This window comes from Sus scrofa, chromosome 11 (assembly GCF_000003025.6).
Source record: "Sus scrofa isolate TJ Tabasco breed Duroc chromosome 11, Sscrofa11.1, whole genome shotgun sequence".
Taxonomy (NCBI): Eukaryota; Metazoa; Chordata; class Mammalia; order Artiodactyla; family Suidae; genus Sus; species Sus scrofa.
In genome coordinates, this window is record NC_010453.5 from 61450664 (window position 1) to 61463798 (window position 13135).

General features: G+C 34.4%; 1 protein-coding gene across 2 annotated transcripts in view; it reads left to right on the forward strand.

Annotated features, from left to right (window-relative positions):
• Window positions 1–13135, forward strand: part of GPC5 (glypican 5) — a 1358912-nt gene that overhangs the window by 659664 nt on the left and 686113 nt on the right. The window lies entirely within an intron of this gene.

The window sequence follows — 13135 nt, forward strand, 5'->3', positions numbered from 1 at the left end:
TGAAAACAAAAACAAAAACAAAAAACCCTTATCAGTCATTCACATTGTTTTGATTGCATGAGTTTGAAAACTTTCCAGTATTTTGCTGGATTGCTCACTATCACAGACGATAGAACTGCCAAATAACAACCCCAAAAATTGCAAAATGAATTCCCTTTCCTTGACTACACATACAAAATGATGACTATAAGCCCTTCATTGTTATGTACATGTATCCCATCACATGGGCAAGACAACCAAATTTATCAGCTGAGAAAGAAATGTGAAGGGCAGCTTTCAGCTATGCATTTAACTCATAGCAAAAGGAAGCAATCTGGACCTACGCAGCCCTACCTGAAGGGTGACCTGACAGTCTCCCTCTAAATCACCAAGGGCTGCTTGGGGCCATTAGAAATGTCCTTGCGTGACTTTGGTGGGAGAAGAATTCATTTACCTTTCAGTCCTCTCATAGTAAATTTAGAACACTACAAGTGCTTCAAGCATCAATGCCCCCTTGCTTCTAGTCTCTTATTTTGTAAGGCAAATATATTGGCCAAAGAATCAAAGCCAAAAGAAGTACAAAGTCAAGACAATTAATATAAAGACATGTTTTCTTGTTAGGGACAGTAATAATGTCAACATAGAAAGTAAATAGATGGGATTTAGTACACTGGAGTAGCAACTGAACAAAGGACCACCAAATTCCTTGATGCATTAACACAATTTCTTAGTGAAAATTAAATACCTTCTACTCATGTAGGAGCAATAAGGATATTTGTTCTTGTTATTGGTGTTAATATCATTTACCAGCTTGATTTCTTCTATCCTTTTATCTTTTGCTGTTTAGGCCAAAAAAAAAAAATGAGAAAGAAAAGATTTTCATTAGAAAAAAATATTTCTGCTAAGAGTTAAAATGCCTTCCACTGTGTTTTAGAATTATGCTACTTATTTATTAGGACAATATTAAATAATCTTTCATTTTCTTTTGATCTCGAATATTTATATACACCGTGATTTCCTTGCCATTTGAATATTAGCAAGGTTTTAAGGCATAAAAATTATTATAAAAATAGTTTAGGTTAAAAATTTATCTATAAATTGTGTATGTGTAGAATTAGCATTTTTACAGGGATTTTTTCACTCCCAAAGTTGTTTGTAAGCTCAACAACTTACTGTGGGTATTAATAGATAACTCTTTTTGTCTTATTTCACAAGAGAAGTAGAGGCTGTGGAGGATATTCAACTCCTAATAGTCGTCTCACAAAACCATACTTGTCAGAATGGCAAGAATGAATTTTTTACTTTAAATTGCTGTTTTCAATTACTACTGAAATGGACAGGTATGGTACAGGCAACTATCCATCAGATTTGGGGAGATTTAAGGTATAGATGTTTTTCAGCAACTCCAGGCAAACATTAAAAAACTCCACACCTGCTGTAAATGGTTGCCTATCATGTTTCTAAGAGTTTATAGCTGTGGCCTTTCAATTTTTAATAAGTGGTAGGAACCCCTGTTGATGGCATGCTGAAATAAAGAGGAACAAGGAAAGTAGCAAAGTATAGGTCACATTTCTATTTTTATAAAATACTACAATAGTTTACCTGTGTTTGACTGGTTTGATAATATCGCTAAAGCATGTTAACACATAGTTTTAGATGGTCTTAAGGACTTAAAAAATATTGTACTCTAGCAAGTTTACCGGGGGTCATTCTTGTTAGGAATTTGAAACTCACGATTATTTCTTCCTTACGCTGATGCTTATCCTTTATAAAATACAAGTAGAACATGGTTCACTCATCTCCTCAAAAATGTCTGATTAAAAATAGCTGTATATGCATGTGTTTATAGCTATGTATAGTTACAAGGAACAGTACTGATATTGTGTCTTGTAAATTTAATGATTTTGCCCCATTTATGCAAATGCTCAAAGTTGATAAATATCTTACTATCATCGCTTGAACTGATTTTCTGTTCTGTTTTGGGTAATGTTTATTTCAGGCAAGAGGGGTCTATGTGTTTTAACGTACAGAGTTTTACCGCCAAAATATTTATATTCCTTTTGAGTATCATTTTGTTTTTGTCATTGGTGGTATCACATGATTTACAAATATTTAGCTCTTAAAACTCTTTCTTTATAGCATATCTGCTGTTAAATGTTAACTGATATCATTCTAATAAAAACATCCATCTATATTCTATATAGTGTTCACTCCTAGGACACTGAAAATGCATTCTTCTTTTAGTAGACTGGTTAAAAAAATCCTAATGTGATAGAAACATTTTTCTATGCTTTTATTTGATTGAATTTGGCTCATATACGTAGGTATGGATATTTCATTGATGACGCAATAGCAGGATTGGAATGGCTTTGAACTTTTAATTTCCCCTCATCCCTGACACTTGCCATCCTTTCAAACTATCTAAGTGAGGGGAGATTTTAAACAATAGTGAAAAAGACTAAGTTCTGTTCTTGCAGCCATGCATGGAAAAACTGTTCTCGCTACCATCAATACTTTTTTCAACTATTTGACTATTCAAATATCCCCAAGTTCTAGTAGTTTCAATTGGTTAAAAAAAAAAAAAAGAAAGAAAGAAAAAAAGATGCCACTAAAAACAGATTGGAGCAAAACTATTCCTTGTGTAGTTTGAAAATCTGCAGTAGCATGGCTTGCAATTCTTCTGTGATGTTGACATTGCAATAACTGAATTAATAAGTGAATAATTGAAGTTACAAAAACTTTGCTTTTAACAAAAACAAAGAGTATATAACCCATGATCAAATTCACAGTGATAATCTAGGACAAAATTAATTTGCTCTCAAATTGATTCAGATACCACATGTTCAGTGTAGGGTGATTTTAAGACTTCAGACTGTCTGAGATAATTCATCTCTGTCTGTTGTCATATCCATCATTACTCATACAATGTAATGTAGCATCTTTAGCTGTTTTAAAAATAGCTTAACTGAAAACCTGTACATGACAACAGAGATTGTTCAGTACGTGTTCAAATGACTTTTTCCTTGGTTGTGCTGTCAACATGCTTTGGTGGAACAGTCATGATAGGGTCCCAGTGCGGCATTCTGTACCCCAGGCTCTCCCGAATCACTTTTCATTCAGCCATTTAAAGTCTTTCCTGAGAAGTGTCTGTTACCATTAGATTCCTCTCATCATCCTCTTCTCTTTGACACGTTCTGCTCATCATTGCAAATTCTAAATGTTTAAGGAAGGCAGAACTCAAAACTTTTATAGCTATATTCTCAACTATTTTCTGTTCCATAGACTGCTTACTGCATTATAATAACAACAATAATATGTTGCCCTGCCATTGATAGCCCCGTCCAGCTATAAAGCTTTCTCCTATGAGTTATATCAAGAGGTAAACTTAAGAGAACAGAAAGTATTCAACTTAAATGAGATTTATCTCGTAATAAAAGGATAATATATTGGAGTTTTAAGTGACTAGATCTAGAAAGAATTTTGGGTTGATCTTCCATAGCCTAAAATAAGTAGGATCATTGTTTATATTGTTCTCTAGATTTGTCACTTAGTAACTAACAAATGCATCTACAGCACAGTGCCAACAGTGACCTTGAAGAGAGTCATGTATTCCATATGCTGGTGAAGTGAAAATATTTTGTTAGCTACTGAAGAATAAAGGGTGCTGATTTATTTAGTAATGCAGGATTGTAAAGTGAGTGAAAATTCTTGGCTTCCTCAAACTTATTTTTACCATGAATCACCTTTATTTCAAAATCTCAACTAGAAATGGAGGTTAAGGGAAACCTCAAAAAAAATATTACAAGCGGCATTTTCTTTAGGTAATACAATCTTTATTTTTTCCCAGAACTCCTGAAACTATGTAGTTATTCACTTTGTACAAATCATTTAATAATACTGCATATGATTGCGTTGATTCTTCTTTCCGATATAAATTATATAAAACAGATATTGTAAGCATGTTAGATTTGTTTACATTAACAGTTCCAAATATGTATATTAAAAGTATGTGTATTATTTCTAAAATTTGTTTCATTCAATTCTGTTACAATAAAATGTATTCAGTTTACTCTGCAAAATGTTGATAAATAGCCCCTTAATTAATTATCCCAAATATAAGGAACTGTATTGAACATAACTAAATAGCTATCATTTGTTTATTTGGTTAAGCTAAAAATAAATCGTCTTTATCAGGGGACTTAGACTCAAACCTTTGCGACACAGTGAAAGTAATCTTGAGTAATGACTGTACTCTTTGATGTACATTTTACAAGTGTCTCTTACTGAAGAGTACTGGTAAAACCATAGAGAAATTCACAATCCTGTTCAATGTTCAGAGTTGTCAACACTTAGATTTTTTTTTTTAAATTTTTTTTGGTCTTTTTAGGGCCGCATGTGTGGCATATGGAGGTTCCCAGGCTAGGGGTCAAATCAAAGCTGCAGCTGCCAGCCTTCACCACAGCCACAGCAACACCAGATCTGAGCCTTATCTGTGACTCACACCACAGCTTGGGCAATGCCAGATCCCTTAACCTACTGAGCGAGGTCAGGGATTGAACCCACATCCTCATGGATACTGGTCAGGTTCTTGATCCTCTGAGCCACAAGGGGAACTCCATTGCAAACACTTTGAAATTACCATCTACCACAGTTTTTAACACTCCTGATGAAAATTATACTAAAGAGAGATGAAATCTATATCTAAGATGAATATAGTTTAATATGTGACCATTATGAATATTATTCTGATTATACATTTCCATTTTGATTTCTAAATAAATGAGACTAATCCTGACTGCTTGGTATTTTGTTAACAAGACTGTGTAATGGAATCTGGGTACCTAATGAATCATCCAGAGTCATCTCTCATTCTCTTGAAAAGCTATATATATCACAGTTATGGATTTAAATAATAGAATTGAAATAAAAGGGTTTGTCCTTGAATGCCTAAGGAATGATTTTCATTGTTTTGGCTGAGACACTGAATTGATGTTAAATCACTGAGGTGAGGAGGGGAGACCTATTAATTAAAGCTTAGGGAACTGCCTAGCATGCATTCTAGATAAACCAGCTAGTCTGCAAATCTCACAACTAAATCTATACCACACCAGGGAACATAAATATATATGGTCTCCATTGACTAGCACAATGCTAAGTATGACTTGTGATCAATAGGGAAACATAAAAAATTAAAATTTAAGACAATATCCTCAGATAAATTTGATCATGACCCAAAGTCATATGGCTGTCAATATAGCTGGAAACCATATACATATATAACCATATCCAGGTCTATTTTTATACCATTCTGTTGCAAATAAACAGAATGATTATTGAAATTGCTATATTCCCCTTTAGTCAGTGTTAATTGATAAAATGCATCATGTAGAAACAAGTTAGGTATATTTTTATCTCTTTAATGACTTTCATACTTCTAACTATGCAGAAAGAGTATTTTCATATAGCTGTGTGACCAGTTAAGTGCTCATCTCACTACGTAATTAACTGACAGAGCATGTGATCTGAGCTCAGAAGTTCTCGCACTCTGTTGTTATACAAACTGTGTGGGGCTCTTGTTATGAATACAAATATGATATAGAAGTTCTTGCATGGAACATTCCTCACATATTCCCAGCTAAGGATGTTGCTGCTGGTCTAAGGACCAAACTATGAGAAACAGAAATGTATGCACTTGCTTATATACCCTTTATTTATTAGTATCTCTAAAATTAATCTCTTAAAGCACACTGAACTCTTATAAAACACTATCTACATTTATAAATTAGCATTATGAGGAAGGATCATAGGAATGGACCATTAGGGAGTATAACAATAAGGCTGGCAATGGTGGCTTATCCTGTATGACTTTTGGTATCAGTCTCAGTTTGACTGTTTTTATTTTTTATTTTTTTCTCCTTTTATTATTTATTTATTTATTTATTTATTTTTGTCTTTTTGCCTTTTCTAGGGCTGCTCCTGTGGCATATGGAGGTTCCCAGGCTAGAGGTCTAATCGGAGCCGTAGTTGTCGGTCTGCTCCACAGCCACAGCAACGAGAGATCCCAGCCACATCTGCAAGCTACACCACATCTCATGGCAACACTGGATCCTTAACCCACTGAGCCAGGCCAGGGATTGAACCTGCAACTTCATGGTTCCTAGTCGGAGTCATTAACCACTGAGCCACAACGGGAACTCCTCAGTTTGACTTGTTTTTAGCCTTGAGTTTTCTTTCCCACACCAAAGAGAAAGAACTTCCATCTTTTCTCAGGGTCTGAGAGCTTCAAGTTACACATGCTTCAAGAAGACTTCATTCTGATACAGTGCTTCTGGTATCGCAGAAAAAATATTTCACCCTTGTCAGCTCCTCCAGATTGTGATGAACACTAAAGAAATATTTTGCAAATTCCCCTGAGATAAATCAAAATTTTATGTAAACAAAGAGAGAGAGTATCCAAATGAGGCAATCAGAAAATGCTTTTTAGAAGAAAGAGGGGAAGAGCAACCTGGGAAAAGTAGCATTCCACTGCAATGTTTATGAGAAAGTGGCATTTGACAGAATAGACACATTATTTGGCTTTAGCAATTGACTCCAGGGAAGGGACTCTGTGAAGTGCAAATTCCATGAGTGATGACAGAATGGGTAGGGAGAGGCAATAAGGAGCATGCTTATAGAGGAACAAATTTATTCAAATTTCTTGAAAAATATTGGAAGTCTAAAATGGATTAAAAATGTTACAGCGATTTAGGGTTCAAGAGTGAGGAGTTTGTACTTAATTTGGCAGGTAAAAAGAAACTAAAGTATTTCTGGGTGGTCATTTTATTTGAGTATGCAGTTACTTTTACTAGCAGTACAGTGAACTAGCTAAGAGAAGAAACTTACAAACACATACTTTGCATAAGTAACTTGCCACTTACCTTGCACAAGTGTTTCCTTAGGATGGGTGTAATAACAAAACTTATACTCTAAGAAGCATCCTTGTGAGGATTAAACAACTTCAACTATAGATAGCATCACAAAAGTGCCTGCCCATGCCCACCCACTGAATCAAAATGCAGTTCAATGAAATATGTAAAAAGGTTTTCTTAAATACTTACATGAACTAGCCAGAAAGAGAGGATTCTTCCATAAACTCGGTGAAATCATAACAATAATGTAGAGATAAAGATGAATGTGTAGAGATGGAAATAGAGATACGAATATAGCTACACACATATATCAAAACACACAGTTTAAGGAAAATAATAAAATAAATTTATATCTACCCATCTTCCCAATCCAAGAATAGAATCTTTCCATGCCTCTCTGAATACAGCCCACTCTGAGGGTTTATAATAATCATAAATTATGTAAAAATCATTTCCTTTTTTCTTCCTTTAGAATTTTAACCACAAATCTGTGTATTTATAAACAATATCTTGCTGGGTTTTGCTAGGGTTTGCATTTTATTATAAATGGAATCACATAGTCTTTGTTGTTACATGGTGTCCTCCTTTTGGTTAAATGTTACATTGTTGAGGTATAGACCTAATCATCCATTTTTACCAAAATATAATATTCCAGGTATGAATGGATATACATAGCTACTTCTTTATTTTATTGTTAATGGATATTGAAGTTGATTTCAGTTTTTGAATATTGTGAATATAAGCCATCTTGACCATGTCTCCTGATGCACAGGCATAAGAGCCTCTGCAGAATATACCTAAGTGTAGCGTGACCATGTCACAAGGCAGAGCATGCAGGTATTAAGCTTTAACAGGAAATGCAAAGCTGGTTGACAAAGTGATTGGGTTGATTTACATTCTCACCAGCAACAACTAAGAGTTTATATTGTTCCTCAATTTGCAAAAACTTTCTTTTCCATTCCCACTACTTTTGTATATCTGTCCAAAGGATAAAAGTGGAACATATTTTATTCTATTTAATTCCTATTACTAATGCATTTAATTGTACTTTTTTGCCATATGTATATGAAATTCCTCATATACTTCCTCATCTGAAATTTCTTTCATATTCATAGTCTTTTTTCTCTCCTACATAAATATTTTTCTTCTTTGAGATGCTCTCTGGACAGAGGTCAGCTTCACTGGTCCACTTGCCTATTCTGGTTATAAACTTCAAGGAAGGCAGAACAGGTTCTTGAGTTTTTGTTTAACCAGTTTCAAGAAATGAATTAGTGCTCTCCTTGTCTTTCTTAGAAGGTGAACAATCCCTTTAATATTTTGAAACATCATTATAAATTCAGTTTCAAAAACATTTGTAATTCTTATAGATGTCCAGATTGTCCCACATTTTGCCAATTGGCACTTCTTCAATTTGGTTCTGGAGTCTTTTTGACATGATTCTTGAAGTCTTTGCTAGTTTTGTTGCTATATAGGATAACAAGGTATCCCAGTCTCAGTCTATAGAATTAGTCATTTTTACATGACCCTTGATTTGTTTCATTAAGAGCTGGCTTTCACAATCACTGTCTGGGAACAAGCCACAATCCTCAAAGACACAGGTCATTGTAGAAATAAACATCTCATAATTATTCATTTGCTTTATTTCACTTCAGGTGTACCACATTATCATAATAATACTTAAACTATGCTTACCAATTATGATTACTGAAATCAGTTACATTTTTTGCACATTTTATTAATGATATTAATGTATATCAAACAGCCCTATGGATATATATTTTTTCCTTGGCAAGAAACTATATCAATATTATATAGATGTATAGAGATATATTTAGGTCACCTACTATATCTGCCCCTTAATTCTCATTTATTCTTCCACTCACTGTATATTTATTTTTCACTGCTAGTTTTTATGTCAAGGTTTCCCTAGTACGTTTCTATAATATTTTATAAGGTTTTACTTGCTGATAAGAGTCTGTGCCCCCTTTACATGAACGTTGGTTTTGTGGGATAAAAGAATGTTGGCTCACGGTTTCTTTCCTTGTATTTCTTCAATATACCCTGATTTCTATTCTGGCGGAAAGCACTGCTGGCAAAAGCTATATTCTATTTTATTCCCTTTACAAGTTGCATATTCTTTTTTCTTTTAAACCCTCTCAGTGCCCAGTGATTTGTTTTCCTTTCTTTAAGTACAGTCATTTTACTAGAATATAGCTTTCTGGGTAATTCTGAATTGATACTCTCAGTAACATGGTATCCTTTGAAAATAAGTAACCAAATATTTTTAGCAGACTTTTGCTAAATTACAGTTTAACTAATTGTTCTCTTCCCTTGTTCTGATTTTCTTCTTCAGAGACACCTATTACCTATTTGCTGAATTGAATTTGTTTATTTTCAGTATATTCTCCAATATCTTTTTTCTGTTTTTATTTTTGATTTTTAAAATCAACTTTCTTTTCATTTTCTGTTTCTCTTATAGTATTACTAGTGATGTTTCTTTGCTGTTACACTGCTTCTAGATTTTGTTTCTTTTAAAATAATTTTTTTTTCCTTTTCTTCTTTTTTGGAAATCTCTAACTTTATTTCTCATTCTAACTTATTATTTGGTGACTTGTGTCCTTTTCTTGCTATCTTTTAGCTCCTTTTGAAGTTGTGTGTTTGGTCTGATTTTCCAGTGTGCTTTCACTGTAGAGATAATAGCAGAATAGGTAACTTTGTATACGATTTGATGTCAGTCCTTTCCTGTTGCTTATTTTTATGTAAATTTAAATTTCCTAAAATTTTAGGAGGAGGCTTTTTTCAGATAGATTTTCTAAATTTACTGAGTTGCTAGTCCTGTTGTTTTCATGTAGTATTGGAAAAACTAGATCGTGGCTTGTTTTGTGAGATATTCTGGTTCTGTTCCTCCCCTACATGTATCCATTTCTTCTCCTTCCTAAGGCTCCATTGTCCATATCCCATTAATTCTTAATTCCTCCTCTAGCAATTTTTCTACTGTGTAAGGAAGTAGAATGGTAAGTCAGGGTCTTATACTCTCCCACTATTATAAGTGAGAGAAACGTCTCCCAAGTCTCTGCTGTTTTCAGATTCATTTCCAGTGAACACTTGTCGGCTATTTTGCATTCTTTGGTTTCCAAATCTGTAACTTGCCGGGTTTTCCTCTGCTGCTTTCTCCTGCTAGCATGGAGGCTTTGCAGGAGATGCTAGCATGGAGGCTTTGTGGCTGTTAGTAGTTTGTCCTTACTCATTTGTATATTGAGGCTCATGAGGATAGTTCATGTGTTGGGTTGTAAGTGGCATTTATATGATTTTGATTTTACTGTTTGATTCTTCAATGTAAACATTTGGGAGTTTCCAAGTTATACTACCACTATACCACTACTTTTCCAAAATTTTTAAATCATTTAAGAATATAAAACAATTTAAGATGATCTCAGAGTACAGTGATGCTGTTTTTTTCTTTGTGGTCCGGTTCTTTGACACATGCACACCTCACACACATATAGGTTTTTCAAATTTATGTCACCAATAGTTTTTCTGCTGATGAAATAGATTTTATTCATTTTAATTGAGGTATGAATATGCTGTAATGTATTGTCTAGTATTTCCAAATTTGATGATTATAAACAATGCTACAAGCAACCATCTTTACACATTTAAGTTGCATCTGGTAGTACAATGGATCTTCAAAATTATTGTATCAATTTATAGTTACACAAAAACTTAAGGTAAACTGTTTTTTTTTTTTTTTGCTTTTTGCCAAAATCACATATTCAAACTTTTTAATTTTGCCAACTTTTATGTATTTTTAAAAAATTTGTATTAAGGTATAATTGATTTACAATGTTCTCATCCATTTCTGCTGTGCAGCAGAGACCCCGTCATACATATATATACATTGTTTTTTTCATACTGTCTTACTTCATGTTCTAACCCAAGAGATTGGACATAGTTCCCTGTGCTGTACAGTAGGACCCAGTTGCTTATCCATTCTAAATGCAATAGTTTGCATGTTCCAACCCCAAACTCCCCATCCATCCCAATCCCTCCCCAACTACCCTGACAACTGAGAATCTGTTCTCTGTCTGCGGTTCTGTTTCTGTTTTGTAGATAAGGTTTGTTCATGCCATATTTTAGATTCCACATATAAGTGATATCATATGGTGTTTGTCTTTCTCTTTCTAACTTACTTCATTTAGAATGAGAATCTCCAGTTGCATCCATGTTGCTGCAAATGGCATTATTTTGTTCTATTTTATGGCTGAGTAGTAGTACATTGTGTATATGTACCATGTCTTCTTAATCCATTCATCTGCCGATGGACATTTCCATGTCTTGGCTATTGTGAAGAGTGCTGTGATGGACATAAGGGTGCATTATCTTTTCGAATGAGTGTTTTGTCTGGATATAGGCCCAGGAGTGGGATTGCTGGATTATATGGTAGCTCTATACTTAGTTTACTGAGGAACCTACATACTGTTTCCCATGGAGGTTATATCAATTTACATTCCCACCAAGAGTGAAGGAGGGTTCCCTTTTCTCCACACCCTTTCCAGCATTTGTTACTTGCTGTCTTGTTAATGACAGCCATCCTGAGTAGTGTGAGGTGGTGCCTAAATGTAGTTTTGATTTGAATTTCTCTAATATCAGTGATATTGAGTTTTTTTTTTTTTTTAGTGTTCCTACTGGCTAAGCATATGTCTTCTTTGGAGAAATATTTACTTAGGTCTGCTGCCCATTTTTCAATTGAGTTGTTTGTTTTTCTGTTGTTGTTGAGTTGTATGAGCTATTTGTCTATTTTGGAGATTAGGCCCTTGTCTGTTGCATCATTTGCAAAGATTTTCTCCCATTCTGTGGGCTGTCTTTTCCAACTTTTAGATGCAATTGGTAAAAAGTATATTTGTGTGTGTTAAAGAACAATTGCACCAGAAAGAATTAAACAGATAAGGAGGTCTTTATTCCAGACTCTTGTAATAGAAGTCAAGACTGTTGCAACATGGGAAACAGACTGAACTCAACTCTGCTGAAACAGAAGGTGAGACAGATTAGGGTGATGGTGGGTTAGTGCGCTTAGGTCTTCTTATCAAAGTTAGGCTCCTACCCCCTCACAGAGACTGAGAGATTGAGGTCCTGTCATTCCTGAAAATTATATTTGAAAGAGATGTCTCCCTCTCCTTGAGAAAGACAGTCCTGGGTTGTAAAACTGGCAAGAGGAAAAGATATTTACATCTCAAAGGGGCTGAGAAAGAATTTACAGGAGCAAATTTTCTAAAATATATTCTTTAAGAAAAGGGAGGTCAAGGACTTATAGTCACCAAGAAAACTGTTTAAAGTTTAGTCAAGCTGAGGGCATCCTTTTTGGTCATGTTTTCACTGATTACTGGTAAAAATCATTACTTTTTGTTTGTTGGTCATTTTATGTTTCCTCTTTTGTGAATTGCCTTCCCCCCCCCTTTTCCTATTTTATTACTAGGCTGATTTTAAGTATCACATTATATATCTAATTAATAATATTTTGTTAAGGAGTTCCCATTGTAGCTCAGTGGGTTGAGGGCCTGACATTGTCTCTGAGGATGCAAGTTCAATCTCTGGCCTGGCTCAGTGGGTTAAGGATCAGGTGTTGTGGCAAGCTGCATCATGGGTCATGGATGCAGCTTGAATCTGGTGTTGCTGTGGCTGTGGCATAGGCTGCAGCTGCAGCTCTGATTTGACCTCTAGCCCAGGAGGTGGGCTAGAGGTGCACCATAGGCTTGAGGTGCAACCATAAAACAGAAGTATCAGTATTTATGACAAGTAATATTTTGTTAGTAGGAAATCACCTTACCATTTCTAGTGGTTATGTCCTTAAATACCTGTATGTTACCTTCATACACTGAATGTACTAAGTCTAGAAGAAAGATAGCTATATAAACAAATACATTAAAATAAATGTCTAAAATTTAAAAATGGATTAATATGAAGTATAGAGGGAGCATAAAGGGAGAATGATAAATTCTATGGATTTTAGCCAAGGATACCATCCTGAAAGTTATATCTAACCTGAGTTTCCACAGAGATCAAAGATAGATGGATAGCAGGATGAAATTCATTTCAGATACAATATTGACAAAAGCAAAAACTTTTCAAATATTATAATGTGTTTGAGCTTCCTGAAACACCTCTTTTTTTGAAGAGGGAAGGAGGAAAGAAATTAGCATGGCAATGGAGAAATACATACATGTAACGAAACATATAAAAATTCATTATAA